The 25060-nt window shown below is 39.0% G+C and overlaps 1 long non-coding RNA gene across 1 annotated transcript in view; it reads left to right on the top strand.

The window, feature by feature from the left end:
* The window catches only part of LOC121886748, a 197227-nt gene that overhangs the window by 12312 nt on the left and 159855 nt on the right, over nucleotides 1-25060 (top strand). Inside the window, exon 2 of the long non-coding RNA XR_006092832.1 lies at nucleotides 5044-5293. This is a non-coding gene — a long non-coding RNA (uncharacterized LOC121886748). The remainder of the gene's footprint in view (nucleotides 1-5043; nucleotides 5294-25060) is intronic.

Raw genomic sequence — 25060 nt, 5'->3', positions numbered from 1 at the left:
CTTTCAACCGCATCTCATTGTCATCTTTGACTTTGGTCTGTTTTCATCACATACCTTAAGTGTGGAACATAAAAAAAACACCAGAGATATAACTTGCAACTGAAGTGAGGAATACAAGCAAATCACAATAAAACATTCTTTACATCTCAGTATTATTTATCGTACAGTAAGAATGTCAGTTCCCATCTCACTGAGGAGACTGCATGTTGATCTTTCTGTTGGTATTATTATTAATGTCTGCCATTATCTTTCTAATTGCCTTCAGTTTAGTACCTTACAGAATGAGCTGTAGTCCACACGACTTTCAACACAAACGAATGGGTAAAAACACTAAATGAATCCATGAAAAAACGTGAAATATTTCTTCCATATGTTAAACAGGATTTGGTAAAAATATGAGGACAACGTGTACTTTTCTCAACAAGAAAGGAGTGCATGAGGAGGTTTTTTTAAACAGACGAGACGTGACTGCTGTTCATACTGGGATCAATGGGAAGGCGCCTTATAATTGCATGGTTGTACACCCCAAACCTGTGTGCCAGCTGCTTAATTTCCAGGGGGAAAAAGGTTCGGAAATGTTTTCTGAATTAATAGATACACAAAATACTGTATGTAGCAACTTTTATAAAGCACTTTTCCCTCTCTGTATTACATGATCCCTTTTGGGTGAAAAATATAGTTTGTTACATCTGCCATGAGAGCTATGAGTTTGATTTTTGCGTTGCTTTTTACTACTTTATTGCAATAAGACTCGATGAATTAAAATATCTGCTAAAATGTCCTCAACAACAACCTTCATCATTGCATGGATGAAACATGATTAAAACTTTAAAAAAAGTGAATAGTCTTTTTCATAAAGAGATGATGACGGCACAGCGTTTCCTGCCATCCTGATTAGACCAATACATTAACCTGCAGCCACAGCAGAGACGTAATGTGTTATTTTACCAAGTAAGGGTAAGTGTGCGTGTAGATAGACGCCATCAATGTACTATTTCATCCTTAAATCCATGAGCAAAGAGGTTTGTTAAGATACTGATGGGAATAGAGCTGCGGATTAAAGGTTGACCACTCCTTGCCTGTCAGATTTAATGGTACAATACTTCCTGTGTTGCGGGAACCTCTATGCTTGCCTGTTTTCCTACAAGCTGTGGTTTAAATTCTGTGGAAATTGATGAAAATTGTGGTCTAACTATTTATATCACAAAACGATACAGCGTAGGTGGAGGGAGTAAAGGAGAGTTTAGGTATGTTTCACTGCTTGCACAGTTGATTTTTTTCTTATAACTCTATTTATTCAAGAAAGGGTTGGTGAGCGTGCATGCTCCGTTTCAGCGTGACTCATGCAGTTCTGCATGCATAAGCTGCAATTTTTCACGGTTACATTAAATGTTCAAGGACACCCACTTTGATCAGTTAATGAGATCTGCAGTAAAATATCCTCACGTTGCGATGATGGCTGACATTTCCCAAACCAATATTTGAATATGAAAGCAAAATATTTGTATGTGGAGGGTTTTGCTCTCCCAGTAACCTAACATAAAAAAACACAAAGGAAAAAATAGGAAAAAAGATTATATATGACATTTTGTTTTATAGTTTTAATATAACTGGTGATAGTCTATTTAATTTAGTTTGTGCTTTCAGTTTTTTGGATTGTATGAGAATTAATGTGAGATATGTCACAAGCAAAATTATCTAAACACAAATAATGCAAAGTGAGTATTTCTGTGCATGGGCATAGATTTGGGTATGGACAGCAGGGACATTTCCCTACCAATATCAAGGTGTTGCTGGATTGGATTGATATTTTTACTGATGTCAAACAATCTAGCTGATGTAACTTCATGTAATGTTAACAGTAACATCTCTGCAGGGTTGCCAGATTTGTGTTTTCTGCAAAAAAAAGTGCACTATTATGATTAAGAATGGAAGAGCAGGATATGCGGGATACTCGACTTGATGATCTGGCAACCCTCAACTTCAAACTGTAGACATTGTTCACTAGCAGCAGCAGCAGTAGTGGAGTCGGTGTGGTGGAGAATCTATAGTGGTTAGTATTTATAGTTTAAACATTCCAAATGTCACAGAATTGAAAACGACTTCACTGCACAAAACTAAGATCCTTTGATATGATATTTAATTACAGGTGTTAGGTGTTGTTAGTTAATTTGTGATAGTTGCTCAGACATGCTGTTTAATTAAACAACTTTATTACTGTTGGTGAAAATTCCTCCCAAAAGCAAATTAAGACATCTGGTGCTTTTTAAAGAAGAACCAAAGTGTCAGTTGTGGTTGAGTGTAATTAATAAGAATGTTCTGTAATCAATCCAAACATTAATCTTTGAATTAGTGGGAGAATATTTACTATTATTACAGTCTCTCTCCTTTTCCATGAGTGGATCAAGAGCAGTTATTATTGCATATATGTCATTAAGACATTAACATTATTTATAAGCTAAATTATCCACAGCTTGTCCAACTGATTTGTTTGTGACTGTCAGGCATCATTTTATTATGAAAATCCTGTCAGCAGCAGCTTGATCAGCACAGAGACACACAGACAGGTGAGCTGCAGCCTGTCAGGTGACCTCTGATGTAACAGTGAAAGATCTAGTCATAAGTTCAATAGTTGAATGAAAAATAATACAAATAGAATTTTCTGAGATGATTCAAAGATAGGTTTGAGCATCACTGTGGCTCTTTCATGAAACTCTTGAGTTGTGTCGCCCAAATCCACAAACTGAAAGAAGGACAGAATCTCAGGTGAGGTTTGAAAACCTTCCAGCAGCGAGTTACAGAGCAGTAGGGGTGTATGATTCAGGAAATCTCACGATTCAATTCAATTCAAAGTCTTGGGGTCATGATTCGATTCACAATTGATTCGCAATTCAAAACAACTCACGATTCAAAATCGATTCGATTCTTAAATCAAAATTAATTCTCAATTCAATACATTCATAGATTTGATTCTAGACTGATGTTTTGAGTCACTCTTTCCATTTGACTGCAGTAGACACTTTTATAGGTTTCAAAGAAAAAAAATCACAGTGAATCAAATGTAAACATTTACTACTCAATGTCAACCTGAGTAAGATTTATGTTCCTTTAGTTCACTCAGTCAACAGGAAACCAAGGCAGCCCTGAGACAAAGGGTCAAATTAATACTTAATGCAAAAATAAAAATGATTGCAAAGATAAACTGCTTAGTGCAAAACTTCAAATAATAACTTCATACTTCAAATAACAAAATCAAGCAAACAATAGCTGCCTGCTACATTAAGCTGATCAAATTGGTCAAATTGATCACTATAAGCAGATGATTATTATAACCAATTTTGTTGCTGTTTCTTAAGTTCTCATGCAGATTAGCATCTAATTGACATTTGTATATTTATGACATGAACATAAAGTAATGAAACGGGCAGCTTCGGAATTTACTAAATTTTATTGACTGTTTCAAAATACAGAACAGCTGTTTAAACGCTTGTTTCGCTGCTGCATCTCATTGGCTCATTTTTGGCAGTTTGTCATAAGTTTCAAGGAGACTAGTTTTTTTTGAGAGAGAGAGAAAATGACTTTCTTTCTCCTTTTATTCTCAATGTGCATGCAGCTCTAGCCTCAGGTAACCAGCTGGCAGCAGACGGTTGTGCGTTGTGCGTGGGCTGCGGGGGTGGGGGCCACAGGGGCTGCATCGAGAAAGTTGAACCAGAATCGATTTTTTTGCGTACCTCTACAGAGCAGCACATTACCTACACGTTTCTATACATTTATGTTACTGTAACAGTTCTTGTAACAGTCTATGATTATTTTTAAATATTAATTTTGGTCTCAGATTTATAGTTAAGTAGTCCATCAATACAATAAAATGTAAGAATCTGAGAAAAAAATCATGATCCAAGTCCAGTTTCAGGCAAGTCAGCAAATGCATATTCAGTGAAGTAAACACTTTGCAGAGTCAGGCTCTTTATGTGTGTGTGTGTGTGTGTGTGTGTGTGTGTGTGTGTGTGTGTGTGTGTGTGTGTGTGTGTGTGCACATGTGCCTATGAAAAAGAAAAGAGTGATAGAGAGCAAGTACACACACATAATTATTTTGGCCGTCCGACAAAAAATTTTCTTTACAAAGTTAAAACCAAACCTACACCCTTGTTTCTGTGCAGTTTTTGACTTGGAGTTGATACCAAGTTAAAAACTGCATATAAATATCCACTGCTAATTATTTTTATGGCAGTGGACACAACCCTATGGGCACACAAGAACGTCAATATTGGTCGATTCTGTAAAACCCTGGATTATATTCAATGCCAAATACTTTCCTTAGTTTCCAGTATGGTTAAGCTTAAAAAGACTGTGATTATGGCAAATTAAATATGGTTAGGGTTATGTTGTATTCACATTAAAAGTGAAAATCAGCTTTTTTGCGTGGCTTTGCCATTATCATACCGTATACGTGATGTGTTGCGGTCCTGTGATGGTCCTGTGTCTACAGAGTTTGGAGCGACATCGTAATCATTCATAAAGCTTGAAAATACTAAATACTAACATTAAGTATTTTGTTAATTGCTATTTGCCAACATTAGCTGCATCCCCAACTGGAATCCAGCACGTGCAGTGCAAGAGCCTCATTTTTTCTGCTTTGAATACAACTTCTAGGCGACAAAAACACTTTGGTAGGTTAGGGAACCATCGTGGTTATGGTTAGAAAAGGGGGAACTCTAACTGTTGGTCAGTAAAGGGAGGTCAACTCTCACTATAGCCCATCCATTACTTTCTACCTACATATAGGGCACATTACTCTCTTCATTGGCATTGAACCTTTGGCACTGGATGTAAATCTTGAAGTGCGGAATCATCCTATGCACAAAAGACTAAGATAAGCCACTATCCATCAATGTTTGAGTTTAGCTGCATCAAACTGTCTATCTAACAATCCAACAGTGCAGTTATAAGCAGATCTGTGTCACAGAAAAATACTTGGCTGCTTGTTTTGTTTGACTTCCTCGGTACAATATGCCAACATGTTATTCTCTTCTTCTCCATCAGCACTTTGTTGGCCACCTCTGCACTTCTCAAGGACTCTCTAATTGTGTATTCCGCCCTTCTCCATCTGTGCTGCATTCAACCGGCCGGACCATTGTACCCTTCCGAAGGATATCGCAGATCTGGTTACTGCATAAGCAATACCACTCCCTATATTGGAGATCTACGCGCTGCTCTGCGAGGCCTCACTCTGCAATCCGCTCGCTGGCTTTAAGATAACGCCTTGGAGGAGAAGTTCGGTCTATACGTGGAGGTATGTTTTTGTTCACAACAATGAGATATTCTTGAGTATATGTAATTTTTTCAACTTGTGCAAGACTTTCCCCTCAGTATGCTTTGCCCCTTTTTTTTCCCTCTTCTCTGCTGTGCCCTTTGCCACAGAACGAAAGGAGGTAATAGCTTTCACTAATTTGGCCCTGGGCTGCTCAGTCAAAGCCATATGCCAGAGTGAATCTGTAAAGCTAACATTAGGCAGCAGATATCTGAGGCTAGCGGCTGTGGGCTTTGACATCCTGTATTACACCTAATTGCCACCAGACATTACATCGAAGTCTCTGCAAAAATCCCCCACAACCACCTGCTCCCACTCTGTTTATCTTTCAACCAGGAATAATGCAGGGGAGAGCAGAGCGAGAGTTCCTCAGTGTTATTTTCTGACACCCGAGCTGAGGATTGGGGAACTGGAATGTCAGTAGAAATTTGAATTTGAGACGTGTAAGGATAGTTAAGGGGTATCCCCCAGTGCATTGTGTTGCAGGGGTACGGTGTATACTTTTCTGATTTATGTGTTTTTATAAGAGTAATGAGAGAGGGAGAAAACAGGGCAAGGGTAATATGGAGGCATAACCATAATTAGGTGAATTATAAGTTTCACAGTCACTTTCGTAACGCGAGGGAAACTTTTAATGAATGTTATAGAGTGTACGGAATGTAAATGTATTCTATGCACAAACATATGGCTGTGGCTACAATGTGGTGAGTGTACATTTTTAGCAATTTCGTACATTTCAACTAAATACCACTGTCTCATGTGGGTTGTATATTAATTCATTCTCCTGTGTCCCTCACTCTTCCTCTTCTCCGACATGAAAGACACGGGGAACATTCCACACCCTTGACAGTGAAATGATGAAATGATTTCATAGCACCGTATCCTCTAACACCACAGTGTCAACCTCTAAATAAGTCGAGCACTGCTCACTCTCTTTTTAGTTAATAAAGCTTCCTGCAAATCTCGGAACACTGCTGAGAACTCGGCTCGGCGTGGAAATAATAACCCAGTTGTAAAACAACAGTGTTTACGGACTTCATGACGCCAGATTGGAAAGAAACCATGAAGTTTTGTTACGAAGTTAATTCAATTTCTCTGTCTGGTACACTTGGATACCAAGCTGCACATCCAAGAGGTGACCTCAGCGATCGGATCTGGCTGTTGGTTGTGATGTATTTTGGTTTGAGTGGTTAGTTACAGCGGCAGCCTAGAAAGAAAACACTGGCTTGAATTTAGACTCAATGTTCTCGAATACCTTCTCTTAATGAACCAATTCATTTTGGTGTTTTTCTCTTTCCTGCTATTTTCACCACAGATTGTCTATAATCGTTTATTATAATCACTGTAATCTAAAATTACTTGAGAGAAGACTGTTTTTGGCTATGAGATTTAAATGCAGGAAGGATGAAATGTAATTATTAATACCTTCAGGGAAATTCACCTTTGTCCTGACCTGCTCCCTTCCACAGTGAGGTCAGAGGTAAAGTTCAGTAAAAGTACAGTAACACTGGAGCTGGCACAGCCTCATTGCCTTTTTCATGGGTACAAGGCAGATTATTATGAACCGTAACATTTCAATATTTAATATCCCTTTGTTTGCAGACTAGGGCAGAACATAGATTCAGTGAGATCAAATAGTTGCTGAGACCAAGACAGGTTTTGAATTAAACATGTGCAAGACAGAAAAATACAAATGTGGTGTTGAGACCAGACTCAAGATCAAGACTTCTGAATCACGACTTATGAAATCACACAACGTTACTCATACAAATGAGAAGTTGAATTCATAAGCAATAAAACACACCCTGGTCACGTCAATATAGTCAGGGTTTTGCTACAACAGCCTTATTTGGTCTGGTAGTGGCAGTTGGCTAATGTTAGCAAAATTAGGGAGATGACTGACAATATTGAGTCAGTTTGTCGGCTTTATGATGGTGAAGAGCCACTGGAAGCAAACAGATTGTGGGACACCACCTCTGTCAAATCATGCTTGTCCAGTGTTTCCAACTATTTTGAATAGAAAGTAGCTATAGCTTGCTTGGAAAGGTTGCTCAATTGAGCAATAATTTGCAAATGTGTAAAGACAATTGACATATTTATAAAGGTTTACAAGATTTAAAACCAAATTAAAGCTAAACTAACTTAAACATTTGTTATTATTCAAGCATCTCATCAATATGCATCTTATCTACTTGTAATTTCACAAACTTTACAGGTTGGCATTGGAATACTGGAATACACTAACTCTTGTACTGTAGTAAATCAGTTGATCAAACTGAGTTGAAAAAAGTTGAAGTCAAGTTAAATAATTTGGAACAAAAACAGAGGAAAGTCGCTAATTTGGCAGCACCAGCTTGTTATGGGCATTTCAAAACAAGCAAGCTAGCAAGTAGCTTCATTGCTAGCAAGCACAAACTGGCAACTTATGACTCTCTCCAACTAACTCCAGTTAACTCCAACTTAACTAACATTAATTTGTGTCAAACAGCAGTTAATATGTGTTTTTTCTGTGGTCTTGGAGGTAAAGGACATACAAAATAAGGATACCAAAAATCACAACAAAGATCCTTTCTGTTACAGATCTTAAGCCACACCTGAAAAACATGATTTACTAATGTATTGCTTCTTCCAGGGGAATTTTGCTCACATTTTCATTAAAATTCTTGACCCCTCCCTTTCCCCACATTACTGTTCAGTCACCTGCTATCCCACAGTGCTAGACAAGGCATTTCCCCTGCATCCCATAGAAAATGAATGGGGTTGAACTTGTGACGCACTGCATTCAGTCAATCTTCACCCTGACTTTTCTCTACTTCTGCTACTATTAGTCTACATTTTATGCCACAGACCTTTCAATGCTTTTATCATTAAAGTAAAACAGAGAAGTAAACACACTCTACCTCTCCAAGAGACATGCTTGTTGCTTCCTTCTTGTAGTCTCATTCCACTTGCTCTGTCAGGTCATCATGATGATGTCTTAAAAGCAACTGACTCAATAGTATATGGGGGAATGGAGAGATGCTGCTGTTCAGCAACAGTTAGAGTCTTACATTTAAGTATGCTTTAAGCACTACTTGGCAAATTCAGCTATATTGGGACAGTTTTTGTAATTCTATCTTCTAGTCATCAATTAAAAAAAAAAAAAACCCAACATATGATATATTTCTGAATTTCTCAAGGTGTCTACTTTCTTAATGTGAAGAAATTAAGTGTTTATGATATTTTTACAAAGCATGGCTCACCATTTTGTTGTAGTTGACACAAAACCATTTTTCAGTGACATGTTTGGGAATTTGGGACATGCTTGCTTTAAACCCTAATGACATATTTCAAAGAATATTTTAAACTTATTTTTCTTGTTTTCTTCACCTTAAATATATGTCTGGGGTTACTTGATATTATGCATTAGCCTATTATGATGTTTTATGATAGCTTAATGGATTTATTATGTTAACAGATAGGCTTAGGTTCTATAAGCTAGGCTACTGATTAAGGTGTTAAAGTGATTAAAGAATGTTTTTGAAAACATTTAACTTAATTTAATTCTACAAAATTATAATTTAAATATCTTCTCATTAATTCATCAGTTCATCAAACAACAGTACATAAATTCGTCAACGTGTCAATTAACCATCATTAACGACTGATAATTGATTTATTTTTTTAAATGGAGCCTATTCATCCACCTAGTCTTTAATTCCTCAAAATATTTTTAAACATATTCATATCTATTTATCAACTCATTAAAACTGTCAGAAACTCATCAAAACATTACAAAACAAAACAACAGAATAATCATCAATGTCATCAACAATTTTTTGGAACAGCGTCAACATGTAAACTTTATTTTTTTCAATCAAAGCATGGATCTTGAACTTTCACAGTCTCACATTTAAAGGCAGTCCTTGCAAAGGTTATGATTCATCATCATCAATCACTAATTGCTATTAAAATGGCGCATTTGCCAAGTAGTAAAAAGGGACACTTCTCTGCTTGTGTGCATGATCCATAATGAGCACACTGGCCCCTGCTGCTCCTCTACCCTCCCGTGGTCAGCCCCAGACCACCAGTTTAAGGTCCTGTTTATTAATTTGTTGCAAATTTATTTTCATTTGTTTTTTGAAAAGGTTTAATCTTTTTAATTACAGCTTTGGTTTCCTTAAAATTATTTTGTTCAGTCATGGAGTAACAGGTCAAATCAGCGGAGCTTTAATTGCTGAAAGTATGGAAACCTGATCACTGTACTCTCAAAAATGTTAAAGAATATTTTTTAAATATTGTTCAAAAATTAAATCATTCATTTTAATCATGTAAAGAATCATCAACACAGTTATCAGGACTTGATCAGCTCTCCAAGGTGCTGATCCTGCTGCTGGCAGCAGCTAGAAGCTGTGTAGATTTATTTCCTTCGTTAGTTTAATCATTGTTTTCACCTCATTTATTTCCTCATGTGTTCCTCATGCCATCATGTTTTGATGCAGCAGGAAAGTCGATCTTTGTCTGATCTGTTGTTGTCCATCTGTTTAAATACCTTTGTGTATTGCCACGATTTGGTCAGATAATTAGACAATTTCATCCGTCATTACTGTGATTAGTTCACTCTGATAAATATTATGACAACCATTATGGCATGTATTTTTTAAAATATGTTAATGGACACAATAATAATCTTTCACATTGTAATCCTTTGTCATCTTTTGAATGTCTGTGCGCTGCTATGCGTCCATGTGTGTGTAACAAGCAGAGTGTACGCGCATTGTGCAGCCGACTATGTAGGAGCATATTTCTATCTTGATAATGTGCCCTTAAAATAACAGTGAAACACTGCGCCATTGACTTCAGACCAGGTTTTTGTTGGTCAATCGCGCAATCACTTTCTGCTGCCTCAAGACAGCAATGTGCCAACAATGTGCCTCACCACACCTCATTTTAAGACCAACATGCCCATGGGTGCTCAGACGGGCGTAAATGCATTTGCTATTTAAACAACATGGGCGCTGGACAGGAAAATGACAACTGCGTTGGTCTTCAACTAGCACTTGAGTGGTGCGTGGTGCCGCTTTGCGCCAGGCGTGAGATAGGGCCCTCTTCTCTCTTCGGATCTTTTTGTCCCTGTACTTTTCTCCACAAATGCTGCACAAACTCTCCTCAGTTCTCTGTTACTTTTGGAATTGTTTCCCCTTCCCTTTCCCTTTGGCTCTGCTTCAAACATAGTCAAAGTGTGTCTCACTTGTAAGGTAGCAGCTCGGAGGCTTGGATCTTTTGGGCTTGCCAGTCGAGGGGCGATTGCAGGTAGGCAGTGTGATGAGATCATCAAAATCAGTTGTCTTCACCTCGACTATGTTGCTGGGATCTGGAGACATTGTATCAGCAGAGTGGATAGATGTAGAACGAGCCACTGTGGGGACGAAGGTGGCAGACACACTTTGATCAAATGTTGCTGGCATGTCCAGGTTAACTGCAAGGGAGATGTCCAAGTAGGGAGTCACCATCTCAGTCACAGCATTCTCCCTCTCTGCAGTCACAGTGTTGTCAAATACTGGAGCTTCTTCTCTGTCAGTAGTCAGACTTGGAGCGAACAGAGACCTGTCAATATGAGTTGGGTCCAGAGGATAGATCCCACTGCCCTTAAACCCTGCCTAGACATTATGGTGCCTTTGAAAACATTCCAAGAAACAGGCTTCTGCAGCCTCTGCCCACCATTTTCCCTAGTGAAGATACAGCTCTCCAGGTTCCAGTTGTACTTCAGGCTCCTGAAAAAGGTCCCATCTGCAAGCTGCAGAATGTGGGTGGTGTGTGCAGGAAAGCACATGACATGCACATTGTGGTTTTTCATTAGTTCCAAGAAATCCAAATTAGACACATGAGAGCTGTGCCCATTCAGGAGAAGGACATGTGGGCGGGGGTCATCTTTTGGTAGGGAAGTAAAGAATTGTCTTCACCAGTCCAGAAACACATCTACATTGATCCACCCAGTCACCATCACTTTGACCAGTGTTTTGTTGGGAGCTCCATTGCACCACTCATGGGGCAACTACCTCCCCTTGAAAATCACCATGAGTGGGCCATATTCTCCCGCCACGTTGAGACTTGCAAAAAGGGTGGTGGTCTCTCCCCTCTCATTCACAGTGACCTCGAAGCAGGGGGAGCCTATCTATGAAACCACTCTCACAGGCACTAAATGGTCCTGCAGTCCTGTCTCGTCGCAGTTCCACAAATGGCTTGATACATCTTGGATGCTAATCTCAGAGATGATATCTTCATAACAGGCTGCTCAGGCTGCAGAGAGGGCTTCTGGCTTCCTCATGCGGAGACTGGAGTGTGTCTGCATGAATCCCTGAAACCAATGGTGGCCTGCTCATCCCTTGTTCCCCGAGAAACCTTTAAGGCCATTTAACTTTGCAAACTGAAATGCTAGTTTCTGAACTTCCATCTTCCTCATCAGAAATCTGTGCTTTGCTAGACTTGTAATTAACTCACACAGGTTGGCCTCATCCTGTGCTGAGCTGATGGTCTTCCTTGTGGCCCTGTATGAGACCTTTCACTTGTTTTTGGAGGCTGGACTTACGAATACTCTATGAATACTCCTGGCCAGAACACGTAGCTTGGGTCTGCTACCTGCCTTCACCATTTGTCTATGTTTGTCGATAACTCCCTTCATTCTGTCCTCATTCCACTTGTGGTTCTTCTTCCCTACAGTTTCTACCTGTTTTTCCTCTCTGCCTTGTACTCTCTCCTTCGATCTTGTTGCCTCTTTCCTGGAGTTCTGAAGGCTAAACCCACATCAGCATGCACTAACATTGCTGCTTGATTAGACTAAATTCCTTGTTACAACACTATTTACACACTGAACATACTAAACAATATTTGGATTTTGCTTTATTGTTTGCCATTGTCAGAGAAAATTATTGGGATAGGCTAATTTGACCAAATTATAAGGCCTACTATTACACACAATTTGGGGATTATCATCAATTTGAAGTCCGTTCATAAATCATTAAAAAATCTTACTCTGTCTACTTAAAAGTTGGCTGTAGGCTACATCTCTGTGGCTCTATGTTGACATGGATGTGAGGTCCCTATCAGGTTATATGAATACACTAGTGCTACACTTCCATCTCCATATGCCCCAAATTAACAAACATGGTTTGGTAATTTTGGACACCAAGAAAATGTCCTAATTAAAAAATGTAAACATAATTGCAAAACAATATATGTTTATTTTGGTACACTATTACATTAAACATGTTTATATATCATTATATATTGTTGCAGTTCCAACAATCATGTTGCCTAATGTTCTCTGGACAGCAAAATGGATTATATAACTCCAGTGCTAGTCACTCGTTGACATGCAAGAGCTGTCTATATCGAACTGAGACGTACTTTTCTCTCTAAATGCACTTTAAAGCACTGTGCTGCGAACTGCTGTTTTTTTTTTTTTGTTTGTTTGTTTGTTTGTTTGTTTTTTCTCTTGTGATTTATATCTTTTTATCATTTTTTAAAGGGAATTTTTAGATATACATATCTTTATCCTTTCTGTTGTTGTTGCACTGACGTTGGCTGGGAGGAACAGCATTTTGTTATTTGTGTATGCAAATACACAAGAAAATGACAGTAAACTAAATCTTGAAAACTTTAAATATCTACAATATATTAGTCTTTCAAATGTTACACCCTTATATTGAAATTAAGCCGAAGCCATCCCCCTAAACCAGTGTTTGGTTTGTCTGTTCTGGGTTACTGTAGAAACATGGCAGTGCAACATGTTAGGCTCTGTGGAAGAGGACCTGCTCCCTATGTAAATACAAAGGACTCATTCTAAGGTAACGAAAACACAATGATTCTTATTTTCAGGTGATTATGCACTAATTAAAACATTATGATTATTATATTCCATTTCTGCCAAGTCCGTTCAGCTAGATGCCACTAAATTGTACACACTGCACCTTTAAGGAAACTTCTGTTCCATCTGGATCTGAATAGTAAGACAGAGAACAATATTCAGCCTCTACCTTGATGAACATTTGTCACTATGTATGTCGTATAGTGCGTGTCTGAGAGAAGGATACAGAGAAGGGTGAAGGAGATTTACAGCCCTAATCAAAAACTGGCTAACGGTTGGAAATGTAGCATGAATGATGTCATGAAACTGTCCCAACTCTGATGCTGTGATTTATCACACGATATGGGAGTCATAAAAGAGCAGTAGTGAAGAAAAAAGCCAAATCAACGACAGGGACAAACTTTTACAAGCTGTCCTGTGTAATGTAGCCTGCATGCATGTCCGTCCACATTTCCTTGCCAGAAAAGCAAACAAATGTACATTTGGATATTTTCTTTTTCGCCTCGGATGTTACACAAACCTGTTGCCACCAGGATGATGCATCGTGCCACCAACCTTCATCAATAAGGATAATTACACTTTCTGCGAATTCAGTGCAGTTGCGTTGTAAATATTTTTGCTTGGAATCAGGTTGTTATTCCTGCAGTGGTTCCACACAGTCCAGGCCTTCCTGAGATGAACCCAAGCATATCCCGAGTGTCACTGTGTATCTGTGCTGAGAGGAAGCATGAGCAACTGCACTTTGGGACTTCATTAAACAAATCACTGGAACGCTTCAGCCACGGGACCTGCTGGGACTCCCAGAGAGAGAAAGAGAGGGTTGTGCAATATTCTTTGTCCCCTCATGGAATACACACATATGCAAAAATGCACACCCACCATTTCCAGCTGCTCAGATTTGTTGCTTTTATCTGTTTAATGTCATTGTAAATTGAATATTGTAATGTTCTGGACTGAAATTAATAGACGTCACCTCAGGCTCCAGTAAACTGAGATAGACATTTTTCTGTATTTTATGGCAAGAAAATTAATTGGTTAATTGAAAAAAAAAACACACACACTTGTTGCAGCTCAGTAATACAGAGGGACTCAACATACAATACAACAAATGCAAATAAAGTCTCATTATTAAACAAACATTTCAACATTTGAGAAATACACTTACCTTTATTCAAAGAGTTAAATGAGAGGATCCATATCGCTTTCATATTAATATGAAGCTGGAGCCAAGTGGTTAGCTAAGCTTAGCTTAGCATAATCTAACCACAGCCAGCCTAGCTCTGTCTAAAGGTTGCTACCAGCACCTCTAAAGCTCACTAATTAACATGTTATATCTCATTTGTGTAATCTGTACAAAAAATAAAGTATATTAGTCAAGTTGTGGTTTTTACATGGTGTCATGTACCTCTGGAGCTGTGACTTCCTGGAGTCTTGTCCTTACCGTGAGACTTCAGGAAGACACTTCTTCCAAACATGTCATTTTTACACTACATTTGGTGAGTTTTAGAGTTGCTGGTAGGTGGATTTTGTTACCTTTGAACAGAGCCAGGCTAGCAGTTTCCCCCTGTTTCCAGACTTTATGCTAAGCTAAACTAACTGTGTCCTGGCTGTAGCTTCATATTATTAGTGAACAGACATGACTGTGGTATCCATCTTCTCATCAACATCTCAACAGAAATCAAATTAGCTTATTTCCCAAAATGTCATACAATTCCTTTACATATATTTTGTAAAATGTGACAGTACATCATATATTCTTGTAATATTCACATAAATACATGCAACATACTTGATAAATGTATAATATAAACTATGAAGTATAATTTTTATATTCCTCAAAATATTGTAAACGCAGTATTGAACATATTGACCTTTATTATAGAAAATATATTTATTTTTTATAAGGGTCATGCCTCGCTCTCTGTGAGCTGTTCTGGATCAATACCTGTAGATGTAAAGAATTGTTTACAATACCTGCAAAAGCAGAATGAGAAATGTAAGTAAATAAAGATGGACTGTGTAATAAAAAATATGTGGTAAGCCACCCAGATCTTGACACATCTTTATGATAAATTTAGTTAGTAGATGAAAACCTAAACAATAATTTGTATGAAGTTTGCCTCTTGCTATTTTTATCTTAAAATTTAAGGCTGTATTTGATCAAAATGTAGGCGTTTATGATTTTTGCAGATGTTTTTGTTTCAGACAAGTAGGTCAACCTCCACTACAAAACCATGGGAAAACATGATGATGACTTGGGAACAACTTTGTTATTGAGTAGTAATCTGGGCTGTGAGAGGATCGGCCTCAGGGACAAAACAAAATTCAAAAGCAGAGTCCAGGCAGAGAGAGCAAGTCAGAGTACAGCCCAAAATAGAACAGGGAATCCTGACGCTTGTATTTAAAGGGGTGGGAAACACCTCCTCCCGCGTATGTGTGTCACACTCCCACACAGACAGAAACAGGAGGCTTGACTATAATAAATGAACTGCCACAGCAGTGCTATTTCAGGTTGGGTCACTGGAATAATACAGAGCTGGAGGCAGATCACATGTTCCCTTGCGTGTGGCGCTGAACTTGTTTCTGCCTCCTGTCACACACAGACACACACAGACAGGTAAGGCAGATTCGGGCTCCACCATTAAATTTTGACTTGGTCTAAATTGCAGTACCTTTTCTCTCTCTCTGTCTCTCCCTCACTCTTTGCTCAGCATGGTATTCAATTTCTCAGTTTCATCCCAGGAGAAAAGTGCTCTGCAAATATATGAGGGTTGACAATGGTGATTGAGTTTTGCAGATTCTATTTGTCACATGTGTGAAAAATGGTCAAGTGATCTGATGAATGCCACATCCTTTAACTATTATTGAATTATAGGCAATGTGAGAACAGAGGTATTATCATAATTTACTAACACTATATAGTTTATCATTGATCACAGAATAAACTTGCCATTTATTGTTAAAGGCGAGATTAGAAGGGATCAGATGACAAATGCTGACTGGCAATTAAAGAGAAGCAAAACATAATAAATCTGCTTTCAAATTAAGTTACTTGATACATACAAATGTGTTTTGATTAAACACTGACTTTGTTTGCTATTATTTCTTATAATTCAAGGAACATTTACATTTAATGCTCAAATTTGCTTATAATTTAATGTGAGTAATTTTTGTCACTTCTGCTCTTATGTCTAAATGCAAATTGTTAGCTTGAGTGGATTACTTACTTAACTCAGATTACTATATAATTCCTTCCCACACATAAACTGGTATTTACTTCTAAACTTCTAACCTTTCTAAATGTAATCGGACCGAATGGATCAAATTCTGATAGTGAAACGAATCTTTCGCAGGGGTTGTGTGACACTCAAAACAATTTATTCACCGTGACGTAAGCAGGCGTCAACAGTGTTTGTTTAATTACTCTCACTGCCAGAAGGGGGAGACAAAAGTTCCTTGCTGCAGGTTTAATGTTCTTTTCATTTAATCTTTCAAAGGTCAAAGACGAGTGGTGCAGGCAGAAGTATCAATATGCAAATGGGTGAATATGGGCAATGATTGAGGTTTATCAAGCAGAACAATGCATACACACAGCTTTATAATTCTACTGAAAAGAATGCATATGCATATTTCTGTCTTTGTTTGACTGTGTATACTGAGTTGTAGTTGTGAATCTACAAAAAAATTTATGCATCTGGCTCCAGGTGCGTAGTGCTTTTGGTGGGTTGAACTACAGTTTGGACTGAGCTGAAGAGCCCCAACTTGATCGTCTACTTGACCTTCTGTTGAGAATTTTTAAGACACTTACTGTACCTCTAGATTATTTTCTTTGGATCAACCTCACCAACAAAACTTAAACAAGCTACCAGATATTTTTCAGTCTTTTAATCATCAGTCATCAGGTCTTTTCTCCGCAGACACACATGAAAACCTAATGTTAGGGAATCTCATTCTCATTCTCGCAATTTAAAATTCATGTCACCTGACAAAATCAACTAATTGGCTCATCTCTCATGTGGCTCACTTTACCCCACAGCATCGTCCATATACTGTCTTCCCTCATCACATGACTGCTTTTAGCTCAGTCCCCAGCACTCTTTCCCTCCTGCTGTACAGATCTATTCTTAACCCCCTCCCACCCCTGCCCTCCATGCCCACCCAGGTCCCTCCACAGAGGGGCTTCCACCCCAGTGGAAACAGGCCTGGTCTGGTTACCCACCGTGGAGATGATGGATTGACGGCTCACTTACGGGAAAGGCTGGGGCCTTCAGGTAAACAAGCGCAGAGCTGTATTAAATATGGAGGAGAGAAAGAAAACATGTTCTACCTTTTGGCTAGAACGAAGGGAAAACGAGACAGGAATGTGGTTTATACTATGCATTAAAACCTGAAGCTGACATGCTGTGTTAAAAAAAAAGTTCAGGAGTTTCACTCAGGCCAATTCTCATCTCTAAATTAAGTAAATGTGACTTTGTTATTTGTGTTCTAATTGCTTTTCCAAATTAGCGGATTACATTAAGATTGTATCTGCAACTTGTTCACTTGACGCAGCGCTTAAAACATGAATGCTACCTTTTAGAAATGCCCATAGATTCCTGATAGTGGTGACTTTTTTTCTCTTCTATCCTGCCTTCATTTTCCTCCAGTAGGCCTACTAAGCAATGATCCATGGGAAGCCAAATCAACAAGGAAATTGGGCTAGATCTTTGCCCTCCTGAATACGGTATAAAAGCCATTTTGCTCATTACCCTGCCACGAGGAACGTTCACCAACATTACTCTCCGATTGGTCCTGATGGCAGTAATTTCATCTTCTAACAATCTGATCCTGACAAATTAATTTCTGCTCCATTTTTTTTCATCCCCTCCCCAAAAAACCTCCAATTCCACAGTGACAAAAACTGAGACAGTCAAAATGAAATAATTTAAGTGACCATAAATGATGATTAACCAAAGCTCCAACAATCTGGGTCTTCCAAAGACAGGAAAGTCTACGTTACCTGAAGAAAAACTGCTGTAAAGTTTCAGCCATATAAATAAGAGGAAATTAATTAAATGCAGGGCGGGTGGTTTGGCGCCATGGAAAGAATACACAATTTAGTCTTGCGCCAAGGAGCCAAATGGACAAAATGAAGGTGATCAGTCATATTTTGCTGCTTTTTGACATTAAGCATATGCTTTTTTTCTAAGAGGTCAGCTAAGCAATTTAGACAAATTGGACAAAATTGCAAAGGTAAACATAGGGAGAGGTCCCGTAATGTTTTTTTCACTCTCTTTTTTCTTTCCCTCAGTCTCATTTTCAGACACTATTTTGTTTAGTAAATCCCTTACCTGAATTTTCTGTGACGGTACAGTGAGACAAAACGACTCTGCCAGGGCTATCAGGGGCAGGTCTGTGTCAGAGTGTTGGACAGCACCACTGTCCACAAAGCCAACTCAAACTGCACTCCTTTGACCTAGAAAATACTTATGTAAGTACTGAAGCTGCATCATATTTATATACCATATACATTTAGGCGATTGTCTTCAGTGTCCAGGGTTGCTTAATAAATGGATATGCATGTAGCATTCCAGTGTGTCGCTCAAGGGCAGTTTGACAGGATACATGATATGTGATCTTTCAGTGGCAGTCAGTTTTCAGAATGTCTGTGTGCTATTCCAATGTAAAATTACAGATGTGACTATTGTTAAAGTCCCACTCTATCCTGTACATTTTCTGCACCAGTGTTGCCTGAGAGACAGTGGAGCTTTGTGCGAACATAAACTAATTAGGAGCTTTTGCTCTGTAATATTCAGCCAGTACTGGCAGTACACGTTAACATTGAATAGCTGTTGCTATGACATCCACTAGTGTTGAGGACAAGTGTGATTACACTGACTAAATGAAAATTGAGTCATCATCTGTTCCTTGTTTCATCCAACTGGCAAATAAAACCTTGCAAAATGCAAGCTGCAATCTTTTCCTCTCCCTCATTTTACCACATTTTTCTTATCAAACCAAATGCTGTAGTTGTGACACATGCATGAGTACGCCAGAATCCTGTAGGATTCACAAATTTATTTGTAATTTTTGAATGACAATTATTTGTGAAACGTTACACTGCCACAGTTGCAATCTGTGTGTTAGTAGTACACGCAAATCGCTTTTCTAAATGCTCTCCTTCCCCAAATTTGCAACTTGTAATCCAAGCATGAGAATACGTGAACCATGCAGGACGCAAATGTGTGCAATTTTCGAGTGACAGTCATTCGTGAAACATGATGGTTCCCCCATTTGCCAGGACAAAAGTAATTTGCAATCACTGCTTACTGGCAAGGTAAGCAGGGCCACAGTTTGCAACCATTCTTACAGCTGTTTATGCCATTTTTCACATGATCTTAAAAACATATTGTGAATCTTTTCTGATTGTACTGGTTAATGGTGAACCTCAACGTCTTCTACATCAGTGATTCTCAAGTGGTTCTTGAGGCGATTTCAGGGGGTCTCCAGCAAAAAGGGAAAGAATAATTTATTTTCACCATAATTTCATCCATAAGTAACACAATGACTGAGTGTATGACTATTTCGGTCATGGGTTTCATACACTCTCTGTAATAAAAGTAAAAATCTTATCAGATGGGGGATACTGGGACAAAATCTTATCAAATGGGCGTTTGTGGCCTAGGCGTTTGTTGTACATTGCCAAAATCAATCACTTCACCTTTGTAAAACGTATGTGATGTGCAGGTTGTGGACTTGAATCAAATTTGCTAATCCCCCTGGGATGTGTACAAGTGGCTGCAGGGTCAGCCTCAGTGCACCAACCTGGGGTCGACTTGTCAGCCGAGACCCAGCCAGTGCCTTTCAGCACCATGTTTCCATGTGGTACAATAATGGTAAGATGAATCATTGGCTAGAAGCGCGCACACACACACTCACTGAACCCATTGCTAACACCTTTTGGGTCTAGACATGCGTGCAAGGTGCTGAAAAGTGAGAGCGGGTTGCAAGGTGATTGGTTGTACAGACCACAGAAATGAGGTTTACACAGGGAAAGTAACAAATATAGGTTGCTAAGACACTGACAGGAAACCTGCTGCTGCTTTTCTATTCTTTCACAAGTCTTTCTTTATTGTTTTTCCTCCCTTTCTTGGAACCCGCTGGAATTCCTTGGTCAGTCTTCACTTCCTTTCGGGATTTCAATGAGGCAATGGTTCACATTTGACAGGTTTTTATGCCACCTTATTAGCTTAAAGTATCATTAAAATGATGATTGCGGCCACACGTTTAGTAAGACAGAGTGAAGAAATAAAACATTAACCATCCCTTTAAGTGCGGAGCGCTTGACTCTGTTCAGTTTGTTGTCATCTATTTATCTAATGACTCCTTCACGGTTTAGACAGTGTGCTAGATTCTGTCCACTCCTGTATGCCTAAAAAAGCACGGGGCTGCCATAACCCTAATCACCTAATTGCCCTGCCCTGCCTCATTAGAAAACAAGCCTAACTGGAAAATCGCCTTAAGTGGCCTAAATTAATGAGACCTTCACATTGAATGCTGAGTCATCAGAGACCTGACTCAGGACGACGTCACCACAAAGGAAACGGCTGCTCCATAAACTGTCAATGGATATTTGGGCAGCAGTGGAGAGGCTGACGCTGACCTCCTGACCATCATAATACATGTCACACTGTTTGGTATATGTCATTGTTGAGAGTCACCATGTATCGTACAGGTTTTGATTGGCTCTGAAGGTATTTGGAGAAGCAGTAGCTTTTTGGAATATCTAGTAGCCAACCTGAAACTGATAAAGAAGAAATCAAAAACACGCAACAGGATGTTATTGAACTTGACAGTGAACACCATCCAAAAAGAGAAGATGACTGCGATGACCCCATTATTTTACCCATCAGCCACTGAACTTCACAGACCTCATAACTCACTGGGGCTGAGGTCAGGGTGTGATGATTTCATTATGTTCGCTCCCATGGTGCTGCATTCCTACCTGTTGCCCTTTGACCCCCCAGCATGCTGTGTGGAGTGAGCATGTGTCTTTTGGTGCAGAGGAGACCCACATATTCTGGGTTAAAACAAGCTGTAAAATATCAACACTGTCAAGATCGTTCTGGGATAACAGAGTGAGTGGAAGGTTGGTCTCCGTATCTGTCATTTTATTGCCTTCCTGTCTCTTTCCTTTCACTTCTCTTCTTCTTAATCTTTCATTTTCATTTCCAGTTGCCCATCGCTCCGGCTGTTGGTCTCCATCCCTGCTCATCTTTGTCTTGATCAGCCACTTTTATAGTAAAACAAATTGACACACATCGGAAACACTGGCACGTGCATATGAACCTATCAGCTCATGCATGTGTACATTTCATTTATGCTGAAAATGCATGTTTGCATGGATGCCTGCAGTCATGCAGCCAAGTGTATCCTGAGAAGCCATGGATGCATGCACAAGAGATATAAGATGACAAGTGAATTGTTTAGATAATGTGAGCAACTTTCGATGGCATCACATCATCCTAGCTCTTATAAATGTGCTGCTCAATCATTTTGTACAAAAATAAGTAGAAGACCTGTCTTTGAAAGGTTCAACATTTTAGGACACATCTGCTTGTCGAGCATTAGGTGGGAAGCTTGAAATCATTACCATGTTGAGAGTGGTATTGAGCTTCTCATCTAACTCTTGCCAAGAAAGCAAATACATGTATTTCCCAAAATGTTGAACTTTTCTTTTCATGTTTGCTGTTAGGAAGAAATGGTGTTGTCATTTCCAAAATGTATAATTATTACCAAACTGCAAGAAATCTTAATTAAGTCAGATTAATTGAAAGATTACTGTGCAGTTATACTAATATGCCTTGTAGTAGTGTAAAAGAAGTTTCACTTGAAATTGGAGAAGAAATTGTAGTTTGTATCGTTACACAGTGTTCTAGTGGATAGATAGGCTAACTGTGTGAGTGTATCAGTCTGTTGTCTGTCATTCTTTTCTCTGCAGTAGCCTCTTTCTGTCTCTCATCTTCTAAAAGCATTTGCCATTCACTTCCCCTCTGCCTGTCATCCCTCTGTGGGAGACTGAGGTGTTGATAGTCAAGAAATGATGGTTCTGATACCTAATTTTGGGAAACTCATCACTTCAACCTCAGTCTAGAGCCTCGGGTGATATAACTGCAGCCAGACCGTATGGCAGATTGAGTTATACAAGTGTGTATTCAAGGTAGACATGCTCAGCAACCGCGAACAATGTGACTGGTTGTACAGAATCACAGCAAACTTGGCAAGCAAAGAAAAGCAGCTCTGGAATAAAAGGGTCTAAAAGATTTTGAGTTGAAATTAATCCACAGCTTGTCGTTGTCTGCCAACTTTTGTGAGCAAAAATCAGCATGAATATATCTAAATGTGAGAATGTATGTAAATTAGAAAGAAATAATTCAAAATCATGTATCATGATCCTCAGCTGTAGTTCATGTTTAGTGCTAATTAGCAAATGTTAGCATGCTAACATGCTAAACTCAAATGTGTTAGCATTTAACACAAAGCACCGCTGTGCCTCACAGAGCCACTAATGTCGCTGTAGGCTCTTAGGTCTTGTTTACACATTCACAGATTTTTAATTCACACATTCAGATACATTTATTTTTCACATGCTCTCAACACATCCAAAAAAATTACAGATAGTCATTACTCGGTGTATTATGTTGCAAGGTGAGCATATTGCCTATCTACATTAGCCAACCAAAATAGATGCTAGTGAGGCTAGTTTGAACTTCAGTTAGACTAACCGGCGGACCTACTGTAGATGTTTTTTTTTCAGTTAAGATCAAAAGGGCTCTAATATTGGTCTGTTGCTTTTGTTAACGTCTTGACTTTTTCACAGGGATACAGTCTTATGTGCCCAACCGGGGGTCAGGACACCCCTGTGGTTTCCAGAAAAATAAAGAGGTGACATGATGATTAAGAAGAGAAAACGAAAAAGAATTATTTCTCACAAATTGTTCATTTGTTTGACAGTACTCTAATTTTAGTTTTTATCTTCTAAACTACTGGATATTTTTTTGTCTCTATAGCTTATAAAAACCCTTCAAATCAAATCTTTGAGAGGTAAAAATCACCTTGGTTGAACTGCTCACAACTCCACACTAAGCCATTATTTGCACTGAGGGGTCACAAGTAGATACTGCCTTATTTTAAAATGTTATGAGCCAAAAGTGTTGAGATTTGTTCCTGCCTCTTGTGCCTTTTAAAAAAGTTTGTAGGAGCAAACCATCAACTACAATTGTATAAAAAAAATGGTAGGTATAGCTACAGTTCTAGTAACACAGCATTATATATGTGGCTGGTGAATTGTGAACAGCGGTCAGTCTGGCCTGTAGTACTCTTGCAATATTGTGAGATTGATCAGTTGTGACTACAGATGACGCCACCTTCATCCCCGTCTCCAACGGCTCATACGTTTGGTCCTTCTTCTCTGTGTCCCTCATACATATCTATTTCCCTCATTCCAGCCAGTGTCTCCATCACTGCCTGTCCAGACAGACAAAAGCAATTCAGGTATTCCTTGTTTGATTTGGGTCAAGGCCTCCCAAAACTAATACCTGTAAGCCCTATAATATGGTAATTTGTAGCGGCTGGGGTAAGGAACGTGGATTTATCAATAACGGGGCTAACCGGGCTCATATTGAGCTTAGATTTGGTTTTGGAGGGAGACGAGGGGCGCACTACGGGGTTAGGTGAAACAGAGGTTATTCAATAAGGGGGTGGTTGTTATTCCAAAAGGGAACCAGGGGAACTTATAGGCTGTCAGTGAGCAGGCACTGACAGCCTCGTAGACTGACACTCCGTGTCTCTCCCATGGGGGAAATGGGTAGACGACATGCATGTGCATACATACATGCATATATGAACACATAGATACTCAGTGAAGCACATGGGGGTTTATGAAAGTTCCCTTATATGAATTGATTCTGTCAGTCCTGCAGGTTGTATAGTTCTTACGTGGATGCTCTGCAGCAGCACAAATGTGTATCTTAAAAAGATAAGGACTCATATTTTCTGTTTTTAGTGACTACTGTGAAATTTCCACATTCTTTACACTGGTTTTCACCCACATTATGTATCCAAGAAGACATGTTCACCACAGTAGGCATAATACACAAGGTAAGTGGGACAGGCACAGCTCAGAATAGGCTTTAGTGATAAGAAGTTGATAAAACAGAGGAGAAAATGCAGATTAGCTGTTGATTATGCACCAGAGTCCCTCTAAATGAGTTAAAAAAAAAAAGTTTTTAAAATCTTGGAGTTTCTGCTGTCTTTAATAATCGAAATAAACACTGATGTGTTTTTGCTTTTGTGTTGTTAACAACAGTACTAAGACTACGTCTACATTAAGCTGGCTAAATCCCAAAACGCTGTTTTCGAGCAAAAATGACATGCGGCCACAGCAGGAGTTTCAGCTTGTTTCTGTAAATACCTTTGTCCACATTAAAATGCCAAAATGGGTAATTCTCCTCCTACTGGGCATGAGGAGTTCATTTAGTTTATTAGCTAATGAGCACTAAACACAAAGTACAGCTGAGGCTGATTTCCTTAGCTTTTCCAAAGTATTTTAAAAAGTTACAATTTTGACCTGATGATGGTGCTAGAAGAAGTTTGTTACAGCATTATCCTGAGGAAACATGAATGTTTGTACCTAAATTCATTACTATTCATCCACTGAATAGACATTTCCTTAAAACCTAAGAATGCCAACCACAAGGTGGTGGTGGTGACTTTGGTCAGTAGGCTTTATCCTCTGGGGAACATAAAGGTCTGTACAAACTTTCATGACAATCCACTTAATATTTGTTTAGATTTTTCAGTCTGGAACAAAGTGGTGGAGTGACCCACCGATGGACCGTCATCTCTGGAGCCATGTCGCTAGC

Source organism: Thunnus maccoyii, chromosome 20 (genome assembly GCF_910596095.1).
Source record: "Thunnus maccoyii chromosome 20, fThuMac1.1, whole genome shotgun sequence".
In the NCBI taxonomy this organism is placed as follows: Eukaryota; Metazoa; Chordata; class Actinopteri; order Scombriformes; family Scombridae; genus Thunnus; species Thunnus maccoyii.
Note: the sequence above shows the minus strand (reverse complement) of the source record. Positions and strands in the feature narration are given on the sequence as shown.